Here is a 21208-nt window from a genome sequence, read left to right as displayed (position 1 = left end):
TGCTTGTTTCCGATCCAGGGAAGACCTCGCTTGGCAGTTCGGGCTGGACTGTTCCCATGAGGAACAGGGTCAAGACTGATTTGCATATGTCTGGGTCTGATCTGGGGTGGTGAATTGAGCAAAACAATGATGATAGATTCAACTCAGAAATGTGACTGGGGGTGAGTGTCTGAAAAGTTTCAGCCCTACATCCATCATCTACTTGTGTTTCCCAAGAGAGCAAACTCAAACATCGTATCCAGTCAACTAACAGCTGGAATATCTTTAAGGTTAGCATATGTGTACAATGCATGTTAACAGGGTCATCCAGTGAAAGGTGTCATCATATATCTCAAAATCCAAACTGACATCATCGAACACAGTAACATTCTAGAATGCCTATTGCTGGTGATTGTTAGTAGGGTATGGCTAGGTATTGGATAGTCCCTTTAAACAATAATAAGATAAACAGTTAAAAATGAATTATTTTGTCAGTTATTACTTTATTGCTTTCAAAGATTGTGTAAAGAAATTGAAATTGAGATTTAATACTGTGATCAATTACAATTATCTGAGAATATGGTCATTAGTTAGATGATTTTCGATTCCCAATCTAGTAGTTTTAGGAAATTAGGGGAAATTTTTCAAGATACTTTATAAGGAAAATAAAAGGAATCGGTTCATAAGATCATTTTATTAAATAAATCATTTAGTGTTCTACAAAACCAGTTTCTAAACGCTCTTGGTGTTTATTTACATATGGTGTTATTTGGTCTCTCCAATTTAGGTGTCTTTCGATCAATGGTAGCAATTAACTTAAATTGAATCCTCTCGTAGACCAAGCTTTGACACAACGTAGCATGTTCAAAAAATCTTAAAAAGAAAGTTCTTTTCAAAATGAAAACAAAAGAAAACACCAGACTTAACGCAAGCACTGGAAACATTATCTTGTATTCCTTTATCACAATGTTATAATTTATTATTAGACTTGATTTACTTGCAACTGAATCCCATTTTCAGATAAAAAAATTATTATTTTTGCATTTTCTTCATTACATCTTCCATTTGTTTACTAGCATCGATACAGAAACTGTTCCTTTTTTATTTTATTTCCATGACGTTATGGAATGGCTCTTTATTTAGTCATGTTAAACTCATAAGGATTGCAAATGTATAGCACAATATTTCTGTATTTCTAATTATTTTCTGTCTTACGTGGGTCTTAATGCAAAATTAAACTGAGCGTTGAGCATTTTACAAAAATGTGACTAAAGGTGAACACTGAAGAGTAATAGTTTAGCATATGTTTCAGTGAAACAAAGGGTGAAAAATCTTGCAGCATATCTGGTGAAGACAAAAACAGTAAAGAGAATCAAAAAAGGTAGATACAGAAACAAGGGAATAGTAACAGGCCACAGATTAAAATAGATATCAATAGGGTTGAGGATCAAACAGCAGACAGAGAATAGGAAGTCTTGATGAATCCTATGGCTTAAACTTTCTTCACATTCTGTTTACTAACGATCTATATATGATTTGTTTATGGTTACATTTAGAGGTCTTCTAGGGGTCATGCCAAATGATTTGAAAGATGGATACCTTCTGAAAAGAGATAAGAATACCATTGATAAACAAGTTATAAAAATGACATTGGATAATTGACCCTGGAATAGATGTGTTAAATCCTGTCAGCTAATTTTGATAAGGTCTTATACAAGCAAGTCTTGACACTCCAGAATTGCATAGCTTGCTTGTTAATGTGTGCTTATGAATTTTATAGACTCATAGACTTGGCCTTCTCTTGACAGAGCACAGAGCTAAATTTGAGGCGATCTCCATTCTTGAGAAAGCAGCTCACCTGTATCTATCTGCTAGTAATGAGGGTCAATCTAGGCCATCTCTTGCTCCAGGTCAGCCTGCTAGTAATTAGGAGTCCATTCTCAGATTTTCTGCTGCAGCTACCAACCTTGGTGGTTATCTTATATGATAACCTGATGTAACTTGATGTCCACACCTCCCTCATACCTTGAACCCAAAACATATTCTCACACTACCTTTAACAACCAAATATAATAAATGATTCCCATTTCTCAACAAACAATTAAATTTCAGTAACATTTGATGTTTACATTGTCTGACTTAAAGCTCTTCGGATGTCTGAAATTCTAAGGCCTGCATTATGCAGAATATAATAGTACAATAGAAAAAAATGTTCATGGTAACACATTGCAGTTTGAGAACTTTCTGAGGACCTTGAATTATTCTATTTTGTAATCTTCCTTCGAAGCTTAAGGACAGTCCAAACTGCAGCATTCTGCAGTTCCCTTATTTACCCGGTGAACTCACTATAATAATGAAGGTTCTGCCATTATGCTGCCTTATTATGAACTATTAACAAGCATTGGCATAGCCAATAGGTCTCCCTTTTGGGACCTTATAAGTGAATAGCTATGCAACACTTGTTGTTTAATTGAAGGATATTGTGCTGTAACTAAACATTTATAATGTCTCAAAGGTGAGACCTATTGGCTATGCATTGGAGGGCCTTTTAAGTGTTTGTGTAGAGCTATTGACTTTGCCAATGTTTCTAAGTTGTGCTGTAGAGAAGTGTTGCTGCTGTGCTGCATACTGAGAAGTTGTAATTAAAATGTGTAAGAAGCACTGAGTGATGCTGTGGTGTCGTTGAGTGATGCTGTGCTGGCCTTGAGTTATGCAGCGGTGGCGTTGAGTGATGCTGTGCTGGGCCTGAGTGATGCTGTGGTGGCGTTGAATGATGCTGTGGTGGCGTTGAATGATGCTGTGGTGGCGTTGAATGATGCTGTGGTGGCGCTCAGTGATGCTGTGGTGGCGCTCAGTGAATCTCTGCACTTCCAATAAAGCAACCAGCCCTTTCCGGAGTCAACATGCGCCATGTTGCAATTTTATGTTAAATATCCTAATATGCACTAGAAGACTACATACTGTTTTTGGAGAGATTATGTGGTGATCAAACAAGGTTACTTAGCCAACAGTGCAATTATAAAGTTAATGCACACACGTTTTTAAAAATAAAAAACACATTATGTGCCATAAAGTCTGTAGTGTAGGAGTAGTATTTATTATCCCGGTAATATTTTAATATCAGGATGGTACAGTGAAGTATGCACGCATCTTGTTGTTATACTAAAAGCCAATGCGTGCACCATGAATTCTGTAGTATGGGGGCTGTTTTGATTATTTCCTGCACTGTTTTTTAAGGTGTGAATGTTGCTGTGAATGAATGCGCACGCACCTAAAGTTGTGCTTGGTGGTAACTTCAGTTTTTTTGCTGTTAATGGCTTTTTTATCCAGCTTGCACTCGGGATAATTGTTAACACATGAAAATGCACATCCCTATCATGTGAAAAAAAGTCCAAGATAAAATGGGGAAAAAAATTTGCAAGCGCACAAGTAGAAGTTTTTGATTATTTCCTGCAATGTTTTTAAAAGTGTGAATGTTGCTGTGAATGAATGCGCACGGACCTTGCTGTTAAGCGAAAGACGAGGGCGGACGCCATGAAGTCTGTAGTATAGGCACTGTTTTGAATGTTTCCTGCAATGTTTTTAAAGATGTGAATGTTGCTGCGAACGAATGCGCATGCACCTAAAGTTGTGCTTGGTGGTAACTTCAGTTTTTTTTAATGCTAATACACGTCCCTATCAGTTGTGCTTGGTGGTAACTTCAGTTTTATTTGTTGTTAAAGGCTTTTTTTTCCAGCTTCCACTCGGGATAATTGTTAACACATGAAAATGCACATCCCTATCATGTGAAAAAAAGTCCAAGGTAAAATGGGGAAAAAAAATTGAAAGCGCACAAGTAGCAGTCCGGAAACACGAGGCACAAGTTTTAAATCTGGAAAGTGGCACTCAGGATAAATATGACCAGATGATAATACACGTCCCTATCATGGGGAAATGTAAAAAAAAGGCACGAGCTAAAAGTGGTTGATTTAAAAGTAAAAATTACAAGTTAGATGCCAAGTTAAACGGATAGAATCGATCACGCACACACCTAAAGTTGTGCTTGGTGGTAACTTCATTTTTTCTTTTTGTTAATGGTGATCAGGCTCACATAATAAAGACAAGCCCGGAGTTGTGTGCAAAGTAAAAATGACAAGTTAGATGCCAAGTTAAACCGATAAAATTGATCACGCATGCACGCACCTAAAGTGGCATCGTATTGCACTCCTTGAAATCGAAGAATGTAAAACATGCGTAATGCAATAGGCAATGCAATAGGTCTCCTATTTGCACAAGATTACAGGAGATCTGTGTGGGGAAGAGCGCGTGATGGGGGTGGCGGACGGGAATTGTGGTGCTTGCCACAGCTTGGAGCTTGGTTGGGCATACAGGGTGATTGATGTGGGCACGGTGTGGTTGGTTCCAGAGGGTAGGTGCAGGCGGGTTGCTGTGGAGTGTGGTTTGTTTGGTGTTGGCAAGGCGGGGGGGAGGTGCGTGCATACACCTGGGGATTGCACAGCCGGGATTAAGGCGCTATTGATGGTTGCAGGAGGCTAGGTGCCCAGGGAGAACTGGGGGGGGGGGGGAGGGAGGACGGGACGTCCGGGTACAAATTTGAATGGGTGGGTGAAGTTTTGATCTCGGCGTGGCTCAACATCCTGTGATCCTCAGCTGATGATTAATCTCTCAGAGTACTTGGAAAGAGGAATGTGGACTGGGGTGACGGAAGGGGGAATTTTAAAGGACGCGTTAATGTTGGAGGCGGGTAGAGGTAGACTGGCGCTTGAGTGGGAGCAGAGAGAAAGGAGGGGCATGGGGGCTGTTGTTTTGGTGGCTTGGGTAAAGGCAGCAAAGGGTCTGGTTGCAAGGTTGGGGCGGAGTGTCAGGTTGACCAAGAGAAGGTTTTCTGGAGATAAGAAGAGTGGGTCGGGTCGGTTGGAGTGAACTGGGTATTCCTAGGCATGGGGGCGGTGGATGGAGTTGCAGTGCTGGGCACTGTCGGGCGTGATGGCCACAGATGAAGGGCAAGAGTGATCTGCACACGGGGAGGGTTTGAGGCACCAGTTCGGCAATACAGGGAAACACTGGGTTGTATGGTGCACGCTGCTGTAAGAACGGGAGAGCAGGCAACTCGTGGTATGGTGGTCTGCATGGCGCAACAGAGCTTGGGAAAAATATGCCCTTCCTATCTTAATTAAACAAAGAACTCCGTTGTGTGTCCTTTTAAGCCCTTCTGTTGTATATACTCCTAGCAACGCAGGGCACGTTAAATATATAAATAAGCACAACAGTCCTGAGAGGCGGAGGAAGTTGTGTGTGCGCGCGCTGCACGCGAAAGCCACGGAATAAGGGAGGGGGGAGATTGTCGCAGCGGGCGGTACCAGCGCTAAAGCCGGCCTTGTCAAACTAAGTTTAATGTAATATTTGTTGATGTTAAGAACATAAATCTTTACAACTGACACAAACACATTTAATGTTTATCTTCCTTTATAAGTGACGAACGGAACTTTGAGTTTTCGTTTCGAAATGCAGATAAGTCGACCCCTGAGGTGTGTTTGTTTTGGTTTCTAAGCACTGTACAGGTCTTCTATTAAAAAGACACACAGTGAGCATAGTGTGGTCAGTCAGTGAATCGGAAAATGTGCAGTACAATATAATTTTGATCCCGTGCATCACTGTTACCGAGGAGTCTTTGTGAGCACTAGAAGGGGGGGGAGCGATTTACCGAGCTGCACCACGTTGCACAGCGGTTCGCGGAGGTGCAAAGCAGTAACAAGCAGTTCTGCGTGATGGAGACGAGCAGACTATGCTAGACAATACGTTGTCTATAAGTGTACATCCAGTAATGCGTGCAGTGGAGCTGGCCTGCGGCCATTTGTGTTCCAGAACTAAACCCGCGCTTCTGCTAAAGTGAATCATCCAGCTTATATTAAAGTGCAGAGTGCGAACTATGGGACGTACAACACGCGCCACCGTTAATGCCCGCATGCACTGTGCCGCGCTGAGAGACAGCCTAAGCGCTACAGTGAGGCCTAGAGGGACTGGAAACCAGTTACCCATCACCGGCACGCCTGTTTGTCACTTCACTGTAAGTTGGACAACAAACAGACCGAGATACAAGTGTCCTACTTTCTCACGCTCTCTTAAAAGAAAAAAAAAAGAAAAAGGACGTATTGTAAATAAAGCTGAAGACCATGTGAGTGGTGAAACTGATGGCAGCGTCATGAGGTGGCGCGAGAGTCTGCAGCAGCGCTCCAAGCGCTTGGGGTTCCGCTTGTATGGCATGGCGCTGGAGCCTGGCATGACAAGCATTGGCCATGCGGCTGTGAAACGGACGCGGCCGCGAAAGTGAAAGAGCAAGGGGGTGGAGGAGAATGAAAAGGAAAATGAAGTTGATGAGGAGGGAGTGGGAGAAGGGACGGGGGAGGGGATTCACGTGCTGTAAGGCTTAATGAGCCATTACAGAAAACCAGATGGCAGCTGTGCACGTTCACGCGCGCGTAACCACACGCTTGGGCCAGCAAAAGCCTTTGGCAGCACTTTGAAAACCCAGTTACTAAATGTCTTTCCAGAGCAGCGCAAGAGCTGGCTCAGGCGCGCTGCTCTGGCGAGACATAAAAATGATACTCGGAAAACTGTACCTGATTTTGCCTTTTTAAGGAACCATACATAGTAGCATCATTTTATTAATACTGTGTATCCTAGCTTCCTGTGTAGAGTAGCTTGCACATGTACAATTTTACTCTCAGCTGAACACAAACCAATGTGATCACACACATTCAAATAAAATGGGCATCACTTGTATTCAGTGCATGCCAGCCAGATTTCAAAATGCGTCTATTCAAGTTCAGTTTAAAAACTCAATTTATATGAAGTTCAAATCACAGAACATCGCAGGAATTATTTTCCAACATTAAACTGTGTTGGGAAACTCTACGCTGTAGATATACTCTTAATGTACATGTTCCACATAGAGTCACTTAAGAATTAAAGACATGAGCCCTTAAAAGAGATTTAAAATATTTAGGATTCTTCTTAGAACTGACAGCCCTCTTAATTTAACCGGTGTTTTTAAACAAATGTATTGTAGAAATTATTTGAGTTAAATACATAACTTTTCATGAAAAAGAATGAAGCATTGTTTACTTACTGTCAGAAACACATTTAGATAAATTGTGCAGTAGTGAAACATAAGACTGTGGTGAAAAGAAACAAATCAAAATATCAAGCCATCTACCAATATTTAATGGTGTATCTGGTTGCATATTAGCATGAACCATAAACATCACCAATGACGTAAAAGGCCTATGCTATAGCTAGGAGATATTCAAGAATCAATGTACATTAAATATATGATAGGCATTCAAGTGTTTGAACTAAAAACATCTATTTGTAGAAATTCGTTGATAATATAGGAAAATTATACTGCAACAAACCAACTCTAGCTGCTGAAAAAAGGGAATATAGCTACACACCACTGATTTCAATGGTACTAAACAGATCAGTGGGTAAATTGGAGTAAACCAAATAACACTTACTAGGGTCAATGGTCCCATGCTATGTCTAGTGAATAACCAGGAATATGAATAATTTAACAATACAATAGACTTGTATGAAATCTTTTGTCACTTATCAATATATTATAATTGAATACTTTTGCGTTTTAATAATGAGCCATCTAATTTAGAGAACAAGAGGAGATTCTTATAGGGTTTTTGGGGTACAATAAGCAGAACTCCCGTAGAATTAATTTACACACCTTTCTGAATTAGCACCAAAACACATAAAATGGGAAAATTCATATAGAATTAGTGCACATAGAAAAAATTGTGCACTGTTTGCACTTTTACTAATAGAGTGTTGAACGTTGTAGGGCCTGTTAGAAATGGAGTTTCTGGTTGGCTACGGTCTGCACTTAAGCCAAGCAGAACCCACCACCAGTGGCGTAACGATAATTCAGGGGGCCCCCTGCGAGGTACGTGGAGGGGCCCCCTCTGGACTATCAAGAGCTCTCCCGCCGAAGTGCAGTGCTGAGGGGGCCTGTGTTACGCCCCTGCCCACCACTCTAGTCGGCGTAAGGGAGTTACACACCCAAGATAACCCCTGCGCCTCCCCTTGGTAGCTTGGCCAGAGCAGTCAGGCTTATCTCAGAGGCAATGTGTGAAGTATTTGGGCAACAAACTCACACCAGTAACACAATGAATACACACACAAAAGAGACTTCACACAATATATATATAAATATAAAGTACATTGTGTATAAGGCATAGACCAAAATGAGATGAGCCAATAATTACTTTGCCAACTAGGCAATTGTTAAACACCACAATGTGTGCAATAAGAGAGTGAATGTTACTTTGCAAAACATCTTTAAAACACCATTACTGTGCATATTATACTGTCTCCTTATAGGTTACTTGTTATCCTGACCATGCAATGCATAAAACGACATATCACTGTGAACATGAAATGCAGCATGTAATGAAATATCAATCATCAAAACTGTGCTTGCCTGAGAATGCAAACATCAAAACAATATGCATCATTACATCAGGGCAAAAATGCAGCAAACAATGAAAGCAATGCATTAATCACTATGACACCATAGGGCACGGTTCACCCATACTCCTATTGCATATTATACAGTAAACTGTTCCCCAAAAGCAGGTTATCGGGCCAACTGCCCACCTACAACATGGATTACAGGAACTGATGGGACTCAGAAGGAACGGGACCTCTACCGAAGATTCCTTCCCACCCTGCCAGCTGAGTAGCGAATGCCCCCAAAGGTATGCCACACGAAGAGTGGGGAGAGCACACACACAACTCAATTCAAGGGTAGACCTCGCTGAGTCCCCCTTCACATAAGAACTGAGACAGGCAGATACCAGCGGTCCCTGGGGCAGCTGCCAATCAAGGCAGTCTGTTTTCGCAATGGATCGTGTTGCAGTATGGGGCGTCGCCAAAGAAACACACCCAGTGAGGTGTAACAGTCGGTACAGCTCCCTCACTCCCAGTACCTTGCGGGTACAGATGCCCTTGCTGCATGCAGCATTTCACAAAGCTTCCCTCCGCGGCTGCACACCATGCTCGGAGGATATTCCTTTGGCGACTGGGCCCTGCCCCCGCTACTGTTGGTTGAAACCCTGCATTACGAGGTGACGCTCGAGTTCCTCTCAGCACTGATACAGGCAAAGGCACACTTCTACCAACACCAGTAGTGACAGGATACAATGTAGCACTCGTCATGCGTTGGACGGCCACCAGGGAAGTGCCCAATATGGTGGGCTGGCGAGAATGGAGTGGTTCACAACACAGAGAGCCTCCACCAGTGCTCCCCATGCAGTACCTCCAAAGTGAAGAACTCACTAGATGCTGCGAGTGCATGAGGGAGCCCGAAGCAAAATCAGGGCTCACCACTCGCTGGTGAAGGGGGATACAGAGCACTCATCTAGCACTTCCCCTTTAGGACTAATCCAGGGCCAAATTGTGCGCTCACCACGATCTAAGGCTGGATGGCCCAAGGACATGCTGGAAATTGTAAAGGAGTCCTCTAGAACCCTTCAGAAGGACAGGGGGAGGGGAGGCAAGGTGCAGTCTATAGAGGCAGCTGCATCTTGTTACAAGTCCCACGCAGTGTCTAAAAGCATGGGGTCAGAGCCCCTTTACTTATACTCAAAGTGTCTTTGATGTGGAGGTAAGTTGAAAAGAAACCTTAGAAGTGCACAACACCCCCTTTCAGCACAGCTCTGGCTCCAAATGTACAGTAAGGGGTAAACAAGCCCTTTGTGTGAGGTCAGGACACAGCCTATACAAATGTAAGTACACCCGCCACCATCTCTCTAAGCCCAGGAAGACCATTCAGTATGCAGATAAATGCAGATGCAGGCCTGTTACGCCCAAAACTCCATGTGTGGTGGCCGTCTGGAAAGCATGCAAAAAACGTAGGAGTCACTCTGCCCTTCTCATGCATCAGACTCAGACTGCAAACCACAAAAAGTCATAAGCACACAAATTCCCATTTTCTAAAAGTGGCATTTCTACAATAGTAATGAAAAATCCACCTACGCCAATCAGCAAGATTTATCACCACTATTCCAAACACAGCCAGGCTACTCCTCTTAGATCAGAAATTACCATTACAAACATATAAAACTCCCAGTGCTAACCTATGCAAGGAGCAGCACTCACTGTTGTGAAAAACGAAATAGAGTGCTTGTCATTACCAGGACATTCCACAGAATAAAGGCACATATCCTGCCTTCTACCTACACAGCACCCTGCCCATAGGGCAACCTAGGGCCTACCTTAGAGGTGACCTATACGTAGTAAAATGGGAGTTTCAGGCTTAGCAAGTACTTTAAATGCAAAGTCACTGTGGCAGTGAACTGCACACGCAGACTCTGCAGTGCAGGCATGAGACAAGTTTGAAAGGCTACTTCTGTGGGTGCCGCAAGCAGCGCTGCAGGCCCACTAGTAGCATTTAACTTACAGGCCCTGGGTATATGTGATACCACTGTACAAGGGACTTCTGGTTAAATTAAAAATGCCAAAACAGGTGCAGACTAATCATAACGTGTTTAAAGGAGAGAGCACATGCACTCTAGCACAGAATAGCAGTGGTAAAGTGCCCAGAGTCCTGAAGCCAAGAAAAACAGGTCAGACAAAATACAGGAGGAAGGCAAAATGTTTGGAGATAACCCTGCAAAATGGGCCAGTTCGAACAGAGCTGATCCCAAAAAAGCACGTGAACATATGCAAATGAGTATTCCAGTAGGATTACTTCTGATACTCATGAATGCTTTCATGTATGGATCCCATAATAGACTCCCATACTCAGGAATGTATCCTGAATTGCCCCCGTAATAGTCTTTGATGACTCATCGTGGAGCTTTTAATAATGTGTGAGGCACATGACATTATTCAAACTACAACTGTCCTGGTTCAATTTGCTGGAAACCATCAGTCCGTTCTCATGTCCATTTGGCTCCGGCTACCAACCTAAGGGGAGACGTGAGATCTCCAATCAGAACATGTTGTATCTTGCTTCCCACTTGAGATTTAAGCATTCTCGAGAAAGAACAGAAACTTTTTTTTAATATTGTATTCCCAATACTCAACAACATTAATCTCTTAGTTTTGTGTGCTGTCGCAGCTGTCTGACATCCGGCCCCATTTGCTTTCTAGCAGGCTTTGGCCTGCATTAACTGCATTATAAAACACATAAAAAAACAGAAACCACTGCGCAGTTGATGGCAACACATCAGAGTCTAGGGAAACCTCCCGGGGACTTTAAATTATTATACTGAGAAATGTTCCTTCAGAAGGTCAAGGGCATTGCAAACTGCAGGAGTCTGTTTAAATTACTTTTCCCACGACAATTCCAGTTATTTTTGTGCTTCCCTCGTCATTCCATACCTCGTATGCTCCTTTTAACGATGACGTTGGGGGCGATACTGTTAAGGATTCTTGGTTATCAGGTTCTGTGTCTGCTCATAACGCATAAATATTCCAAAAAAATGGGTTAGTCTTTGCTGCTGAAGTTTCTCCTTGTATAAGAGATTGTGCGAACCTTTCGCAGTGCGATATAACATATAATCTCACATCTTTAGTGCTTTCCGAGCGGATAACAAACACACGTGCGAATGAAATCATTCACCGGAAAGAAGTTTAAAATACTTTGACAATTTACACTTCTGTGTAAATTCAGAATTTAAATGGATTGCCACGACAGCGTTCGTCTTGAATTGTAACTTCCGATACATAGCACAACTGCCTGTAAACATTCCAAATGCGGTCTGTCCTTAATTTTCTCATATTCTCATTATGCATTGGGACATGGTTTATGTATAGCATAATAGCCCCTTTATGTTCATATAGCACAACGGGTCTCTGTGGCAGTGGGTACGTGTAGACAGACCCCTTTCCTGATGGAGCGCGAGATGAAGGTTTTCCTCCAGTAGTGCTCTGTGGGAGGGGGGTGGGGGGAAGATAGATATTGCAAACCTTCAGTGAGTCAGTCAGTGTGCTTCTTGATACTTGTGCATCTTAGCTTTCTTCACCTGACAACATTTTGTAATGTGCCCTGATGCTTTTTCTGGTCTGACTTCACACAGCAGCTGTCCTCAGGCAATTTATGAGAGCATCACTAGAAGGGGGATTTAGCCCATATTGGGAGCAAGGAGTACATGTTTTGATTGGGCAGAAGTTGTGTGCTTCCATAAAAATTGCTTGCCCTCCACCAGCTGTGATCAGTTTGTTTATTTATCCAGCTGGTTGAGCTTGAAGTTTCAGAGGCACACACATTACATTGTAATAGCGTAAAAGTGTCTTACATAACTCGATCATTCATTATTTTTGTCTCTCTCTGGCAGCAGCAGAGATGAGAGGAGGGCAGTCATTAACCTACATGGATTTTTAGGCCGCGCTTGACAGTCTAACCTTCACCTGACCTTTTAGCCTATACCTATACTATTTATACAGCTCTTTGCTTCCACACAAATATATATTCCTTCCTATGCTATTCCCATGCTATCGACTTGTAATGCTTCACATTACCATACAGCATTTATTTAATGCTAGACCTATTGGCATTGCCAATACTTGTTAATATTGTTCTTATGTTTAGTATTTCTGCGTTGCTGTCACTCTGAATTATGGGGTTCCAGACTCAAGGGTCTCTCATCCTGGAGTCTCTATGATATTGTGTTTCCAATTTCCCATGAAACGTCCCGATGCTCTAAATTTCTTGATACATTTTTGGCTAGTGATACATGAATTTTATTTCTTTTGTTTTCTGGTCATTAAATCTCAGTGGACATATCTTGACCAGTTTCTTGTACACGAGTCTCACTAAAATCTTCAGATAATTGCTCAGTACAATTATGTTTTTTGATCAATGATGTAGATGTGGTCATGTAACAGGTATGACTGTATATAAGAAACACGTTGTGGGGAATTTCAGGTCATAATATGGGTTCCTAGCTGACCATGGAGGTCTGATGCTTTGGTCAGGCAGCTAATTGTCTATTTCATCCAGACAGTGGAGCTTCAAGCATATGGTTTTCTCTGGCCATGGTGCATTCTTGTGGTTATTATGATTCTTTTGAGGATTCTCTCCTCAGACAGACTTAAAGCTCTAGAGTGCCATCAAGCGCGTAACCGGATAGGCCCAAAGCCTCCACAGTCAGCGGCTTAGCTTGCAAAGACCTTTTCCTTCTCATCTGCCTCTGCACTCAGGTGCCTCCCAATTCTCCGTGTCGCCATGGAAATCTGACTCAGATACTGTTCAAAATGATATGCACCCATACTTCATGATTTTGTCTTATATAGACAGTCAAGTCGTTTTTATTAATACTCTACTCTCTACCTCCCATAATAATTGGTTTGCATAAAGCACACTGCTATCTCTGGATAGCCTATATCTCCACACATTTTGAAATAAAAAATTGAGATATTTTAGTCTAGCAATGTTAGTTCTAATTTAAAGTGAGATCTATTCTGCTTCCCATCACAGGCCTCACAAAGCAACCTTTTATAATAGGAGACTACTCTGGGAAACAGCATGAGCATTACAGATTTGAAATTTAATTATTTCTAATTAGGCACTTTAATATTAAAAACATTAACCTTAAAAAGAGGGTTCATCTAAGAAATGATGACCCTCTTAAAATAATTGCTGAATTAAGGATTACGTTGCAATATGAAATGGTATTAAATCATGAAACACATATTTTATGATGAATAATCACTCATTATTTCCACCCCGTGTGCAACATATTTAAGTATGGTAGGTGATTGTTTCCTAATATTGACAACACAGGAAAACACTGCACCTAATTAATTTGGTGCCACAGTACATTGGAGTAATTAATTCGAACTGGACTAACTGGTTTGCCTGACTACAACAATCAATAGGTCAAGTGGAACTAGCTAAATCTTGGAAAGGGTCAGGGCTGCACTGGACTCCACAATCATCGTCTATATTGACATTTGGTCTGTTTCATCTACATTTTTTATTTGTAGAACATTATTTACAATAGGATAAGATTGACCAAAGCACAGCGCTGCAAAAAACATAAAGAGGCTTAAGAGAACTTTTGTGCAAATCGCATAGACCGAATAGCAGAACCTGGGGCACAAACTCAAGAATCGAATCATTTTGACAATTTGACAAATCCTTTTGTGTTTTAGTCACTGTTCAAGAGATTATGAAAAATGTTCAAACATTAGTGTAACCTTCCAACCCAGCAAATATATTCACGCAAAAAATTGCTGCAAAAGCAACTTCACAGCTAATCATTTCTTTTTGGAAGTTTCAAGTTTAAAAGTCCAAATCCTTTCGCTTGACAGCTGTACTGTCATCTGCGGCCTTTAATTGAGAAAACATCTGCCAGAGCCTATAATGTCCTGTCACCCTGAGCTAGAATGCTAGATGTGCCCTGTTCTGCCACTTTGAAGACCTGTCACGCTGAATGCAGTCTCCTTTCACCTGCCGGGAACATTCAGCTGATTCTCGGGAGAAAGGTGATTTTGCAATCGACAACATGATCCATAATAAGGCTTAAGGTCATAATTTCACCCACAAAGTAAAACGAATCGTTCGTTGCAGAGAACACCACAAGGTGAACCCAGAAAGCTATACATTTCTGAAAAGTAGCCAGAACTCCTAGTTTCCCCAGAGACAAAATAATTAACAAAAAAGTAGAAATAGATGACAACATTTTCATCTGTATTTGTTTGCCCCAGGGGCTGATTTACAAAAGTACTACATGGTTACATCTGTCAGACTATTCTTGTTGCAGGGACATATAATGTTGCTTGGTTGGTAAAAACATGTGATACCCAGAGACAACAATTGATCTATAACTTGTAATGATTTTTTTATTGTGCACCAAATGTGATACAGTTCGTATGCTAACATCTAATGAATGAAAAATGGCTATGACAAAACCTTTGCATTTCTGAAATGTGGCCAAGAGGCTGTTGTTTAGAATAGTGGTGGTTTGAACAACTTTGAATTTGGGGTTACCCATACTAATGTGATGCAGAGGGCACTTTACAACGTGCTCTTTCTTGCACACCGGCTTACATTTGGAAGCAGAAAATGGAGAGATATGCAATTCATAATGACAAATTGGTTATTATGAGTCCCACACTTCTTTTGATAAAAGCCGTACCCCACTTCTGTATTGCCAGTGACAGGAAAGGCCCAAAAATGCAACAGGCAGATATCAAATTTTCACCATGAAAACTGACCCATTTTGGTGATGTTGGTAGCAGCAGTAGTTGGGCCCAGGTGTGGCTTCCCTGCAGGGAAAACTACTAAACCCAGACATTTCTCGAAACAAAGGAACCTAGGGGTATTTAGACAGAATATCGTAAACAGAAATATCATTGATCAAAATATGTCAAGAATATCAAGGTCACACATAAAGTGAAGGTAAGTTTCTATAGGTAAGCAAAGTTTTACAGTATATAACTCTACATATATGTACATCTTCAAGGCAGGTAGATCGACGTTAGGAATAGTAATTCTATATTTACCTATTTGCACTTACCTTCTAGATATTTTCTCCTTGATTTTTTTGGCATGATATTATGTCCACACAATATTTGTGTTTACGATATTCTGTGGTGATCCCACCTAGGGGGTCCATGGTGGTGTGACTTTGTTAAGGATAGTTCTGGAATCTGTGAAGATCCACAAATTCCTACCACACAGTGTCCCCACGCTTCTGAAGATAAAAACGACACCCCACTTGCATGGAAAGGAAAGTCCTCACAACAGAACATGGAGACACCAAGTTTTTGCATTATAATTGACCCAGTTTGTTGATACAGGTAGCAGTGGCATCTGAACCCAGGCTTGGCCGCCACCCAGGAAAGCCTACTATATCCAGACTTACCTAAAAACTAGACCTACAGGGTAGTTCAGTGTGGTATGACTTGTGCGGATTCCAAAACGTTTTCTTACTCTCTTACACTTCTCTAAGCTTCGACCATAGTGAAACCAGAAGATGCCTAATTTTGAAAATGATTCCCTAAGAAAAGGGTAGCTAACACAGTTGGTGGACAGAGAATTTCCAAAAGAGATAAAAAAAATACAAAAGTAGTGAAGTACCCCAGAAGTGACAGAAGACATCTCCTTAACACAGAATTTGGATTGCCTGTCTGTCAGAAAAAGAGTAAAATCGCAAGCCTGCAATACCCCAACCACATATATGGACCACATAGAACAACCAATTGCGTCATTGCTGTTGAAGAGAAGTGGTTGGCAGACAGGAAGGTGTGGGCAGAAGTAGGGCAAAAGTGCACACTTGACAAACTACAATTCCCAACTCCCTGCCCATGAATGTCTGACTAGCAATACAACAATCTTGGCTGATAAAAGGTGTAAAGAGAGACTTTTTAATTTTGTGATGAGATCTACATATAGCAGCTTTGAGATTTAGGATTTCAAATTTCTTTATGTTTATTTTGAGATTTTTATTCTCTCTTTCATATTCTACTGGACCCTCTGGAGAGTTGGGTTTAAATAATCCGACTATGAATTTTGCGTAACAGGTCAAGCACTTTACTGCCAAGGAAGATATCATCCAACATATGATTTTCATTTTGTCAACCCTTTACCCGAATGGACAGTTCTTCAGGGCAAGGCAAAATTACTTGTTGATGTTTCCCAGCACTACATTTAGTTCACAGGCAAATAAAGGTATGTCCAAATCTTGCCCTGAATTCTACAAACAGAGTTGCATTGCATGGACTACAAAGTGGTTATTTATTCCTATGGTGTGTGGTCCAGAACCAAGTATGAACTGTCTGTAACTTACTCTTCCCCTCTGACACTCCAAATCCTTTCTAAGGAGGGTTGTCTGGTTTCTGTTTCACTCCATTGTCATTTCAACATCCTTAGTCACAACACACCCTACTCATGTGCACCACAGCTTACTCTTTGTGCATGTGGTCTGGTCATTACCACTGACATGTTAAAACTCTTGTGTGATCACCCTCAATTAAGGAGCACCTGTTGGGTAATTTATTTTGTTCTTTGGCCGAACTACCATCTCTCCGTTGGATTTAGAGTTTTTCATTTCATCAGAAGAGGAGTAACCTACATTTTCTTCAGTGGATCAGATACTCAGGCAGCCCTCAATGAACTAATAATGACAAGCATTTGCAATGCAATAGGTCTCGCATTTACTCGAGTTTAAGCTATTGGCATTGTAAATGACAATGCCTTTTATTTATGTTTTAAAAACGAAAACAAAAATAAAAGGCATTGTTATTTGCAATGTCAGTAGCTAAAACTCGCGTAAATGCAAGACCTATTGCATTGCAAATGCTTTGTTTTATATATTTGTGAATAAAATTAAATATTTCATCATTTGTGTATTTGATAAATGCTTATTTTGATAATGTTGTGTATTGTATAGAAATTGCTTGAGCCGGGCTCCCAGGCTTCCAGTAATGGCTCAGATTCTAATAATGATTTGGTGTGGGTCCCCGCAGGCGCGCAACTCCCATTGGGCTCAAAGGGCTCCCGCCCCCACCCATCATGTCTGTCAGCCCGGCTGAGACAGTTTCCCAGGCCCACACACAGCCGCGCCCGAGTACTTCACAGGTCTTTAAAAGACCATTTACTTGTTAAGAAGGCTTTCTTGTGCTTTCACCCCTTCTTAGAGCCCCTGCATCTCCACTCTGACTGTTGCTGGAAGAATTAGCCCCCCCCCGAAATTTTTATTAGCCCCCTGAATCTGGGCTCTAGTTGCGCCTCTGGCCCGGATTTGAGTGATGATTAAGTGTGGCCCACAGTGGTCGAACTCTCTGAATTATGACAGAGCTATGAGGCCATACAAACAGCAGCCTGTGCGCTACACAGATGCGTCCAACATAACATTCTCCAACGTTACTAAGCGTGCTCCTGGAATAATAAAGCAGTCTTCACCCACCACCTTATGTACTGAATGAAGGGGTTTTCTGTAAGGAGGCATCTGTGTAAGCCGGGGCTGCCATCCAGGCGCTTCCTCTGTTAACAGTAAGTCTGTTGAACCCTCGTCTCAGCTTGTTTCCATGGCAGAGGATAATTTATGGCGGAGGTGGGGGGGAGGTAGGAGTTTTTCCATTGTTCCCATCAGACAAAATTGACTTGAGGCCTGGTTTGTCGTCTAATTCTAAAACAGGCCATCCCCGGCTCCATAAATGGCTGTGTTCTGCCAGCAGTGGCCTCTCTTCTGGTATGTGCGTGCCCCCGGGGGCCTGCCCGACGCATACTGTCTGAGAAGAGCCGGCTGCCAGGTGCTGGCAGACCGGGAACTGGCATTAGATTCTTTATGCAGTTTTATATAGCGAGAACTCGATCCTAATGCATCGGAGGACTTTACACGAGCACAAGTTACATTACACAAGGACCCACTCATTTTATTGGCACAGGGAGATTAAGTGATTTGCCCAGAATTACATAGAGTTTGGTGACGCCGGGACTCAAACCTGTTTCTCTAGTTCCAAAATCAGAGGCTCTGACCATAACGCCACATCCTCCCTGCATCCCCCAACACGACCGTCAAAGTTTGACACGGGTTCCCAAAAGGTGAATGAATGTACGTGTAACCTTTGTGCTAGTCCAAAGGACTTCACTTCACAGAACCATTGTGAAATGATAGACGGACAAAGTGAAGTGAACCAGGGTTCCCCCTTTCAACAAGCTTTATACGTGTTAACGGAGCACTCTGCTGTGTTGAAAGCTGGCTCTCGCTTCTAAGTTAAGCCAGGGTAGGTGGTTGAGTGGCTAAATTGCTTCACCTTAGAACCTGCAGACCTGGGTTGTGATCCCGGCTACGGCATTTGACCAACCATCCTGTGATTATGTGCAAGTTATTTCTTCTCCGTGTTCCGAAATTCAAAAAGATTTAAATGTAAAAATAAGAAAAGTGTGCACTCGTGTTCTTGGTCGATCACCTGATCTATTTAACCCTTTCACTGTCTGTTGTCGAATGCAGGGCTTTATTACTATGCACAGCTTATCGTAGAAAAGTCTGTATGTGAATATTTACACTGAAGGACCTCTAATGTAAACATGATTGCTGGTGGACAGGCCAGTCTAAAAGGGGAATGGGATGTGTTATTATTCCCCAGCCACCTCAAGTCCACACGCTCGCCCTAATTGTAATGTTATAGATTGTAAATTAAGCGTGCTGCATTTATTAACGAAATGGCATGTATCATGGTAATCTCTGCACTTCCATTGTCTGCCACAGTCGAGAGCGCTTAGAAACAGGCTGATCAGTGCGGTGAAGAATTAGATAACAAGCTCTCGCCATTGCGCAATGGCAGCTGCTTGTTTATATTTGCATCGAGCGTTCACTTTAAGTGAAAGCGCAATGCAAAAATAAACACGCGATTGCACTTGCCAAAGGCGACTGAAAAAAGCCTCTTTCACAGTTAACGGACCCAGCGCTCGGCTTTCAAACAAGTAAACACGCATACAGACGCATTTACCGAAAGTCAAACTTGAATGAAACCCAGGATGCAATTAAAAACAAGTGATGGTCTGCTAGAAAAGTGAAAGCGTGCCATGCGCATTGTGCGTTCCTACAGTGGGGAAAAACTCATTAAAGAAAGTAGAGCTCACAGACTAACTTCAAAAACATGATCCGTCACTACACGCCTCCTTTAGATAAGAAATACCCTCACGACAGCCGTCAAGCAAACGATCCAGTCCGGATGGGCGGTCCCAAAAGGACGATAACAAAGAAGCCTCATTTTCAATCGGAGGCCACCGTTTAGCATAAACGATGACGCCAGCCAATGAAAGTAATGGGCGGGGCTTCAAGTCCCCTTCTGAAATCTCCTCTACTACAATATGTCTCGCAGAGCCAGCAGCGCATGCGCACTGCAACACCAGGCGAGACCTAAAAAACAAGGTTCTCGGCAAAACTCTCCTTTGGTTTGGGTGACCATACTTGAAAGACAAGAATCCCCTACACAATATATGAGCTTTTGAGTCTTAACTTTTTCAATGACTTCCCCCTTGGTGGTGTCCTGGCATTCAAACCAATTACAGAATAGTTCCTGTTGCCCCTTAATACAATGTATATGAGGCAATCAGTCATCCATTACAATGAATTTGCAATCTTCGTGATTTTGACGAGAATTTATTTTTATAGGCAGGAACTGTTACAAGTCAAGGACTATGTTAAGATTTTTAGAAGCATATTTCAAAGAATTATCAACTTTGATTTTCCTTCAAAATACACCAGTCTTCCCCCTTACTGTCCTATTTTTTTTTTAAAGATAATGTACCTTCTTAGCTGTTCCTTATCTTCGTACGAATAATCTTTTTTCTCTGCATAATGCTTTTTTTCTGAACCTTTTGACTTGCTTAAGTTTGTAGTGTAACACTTGTTTAATTTGTCATTTCACTAAACATTGCTTTAATATTTCAACAATATCCAGAAAATAGGTAACAAACTCAACTAGTCATCATTTTATTTGTGTTTCCAGATTTCTTGTTATTTTCTTCAAGGGTTTTCTGTTTACTAGCTTTGCAGTCTTACAGGGAATTTCAAACGTGATCATATCAAAGTTCAGCCAGTAGCTGTGAGAAATGGGTTTGCCTCATTCAATCCCCCTGGATTATTCGCTTTTCGGACTATCTGATTTATGGACTTCTGTGAATGTGTCTCAGTACCTGAAACTCACTTATTGTACGCTAAACTACAATTGATTCAGAGTGCTAACAACCAATGTGTGACTTCTAAAATGAGCACAAAAAAAAAAAATTCCCCAGGGTACTTTACTTTATTTCAAAATACTCACTTCTCATCCATATCAATCCCACAACTCATGCAATCAAACACCACTAGAGGTTTTACAAGCATGCACCCATAAAATAGAGGGCTTTTTATACATTATATTTTTATACCATTAAAAACGATTTCTCCACATATGAATATCACATAGCTAAAAAACATTAAAATTACAATGTGCATCAATCCTAAAGGGGAAATACTTGTCGACGAAACCATCAGTCTTTTCAAACAGCTTTTTATTGGAGATGTACAGTTTTGGGGGGTGGGACTATTGAATATTGTTATACTGTTCTATTGAATTTATGTCTATTTTTGTGTTCATTCTATCAAATGAAAAAGGCATGTGATGTTTTGAAATTGCATATATATATTCTTTTACACTATGGTCATAAAAGATGTTGAATGAATTTATTATTTGGGAAGTGATACCAATTTTATCC

The 21208-nt window shown here is 41.5% G+C and overlaps 1 protein-coding gene across 4 annotated transcripts in view; it reads right to left on the bottom strand.

Annotated features, from left to right (window-relative positions):
- DIAPH2 (diaphanous related formin 2) overlaps window positions 1-21208 on the bottom strand; it is a 3515124-nt gene that overhangs the window by 2840903 nt on the left and 653013 nt on the right. The gene's annotated exons all lie outside the window — the stretch shown is intronic.

The sequence above is a fragment of the Triturus cristatus genome, chromosome 5_2, assembly GCF_964204655.1.
Source record: "Triturus cristatus chromosome 5_2, aTriCri1.1, whole genome shotgun sequence".
Lineage (NCBI taxonomy): Eukaryota > Metazoa > Chordata > Amphibia > Caudata > Salamandridae > Triturus > Triturus cristatus.
Note: the sequence above shows the minus strand (reverse complement) of the source record. Positions and strands in the feature narration are given on the sequence as shown.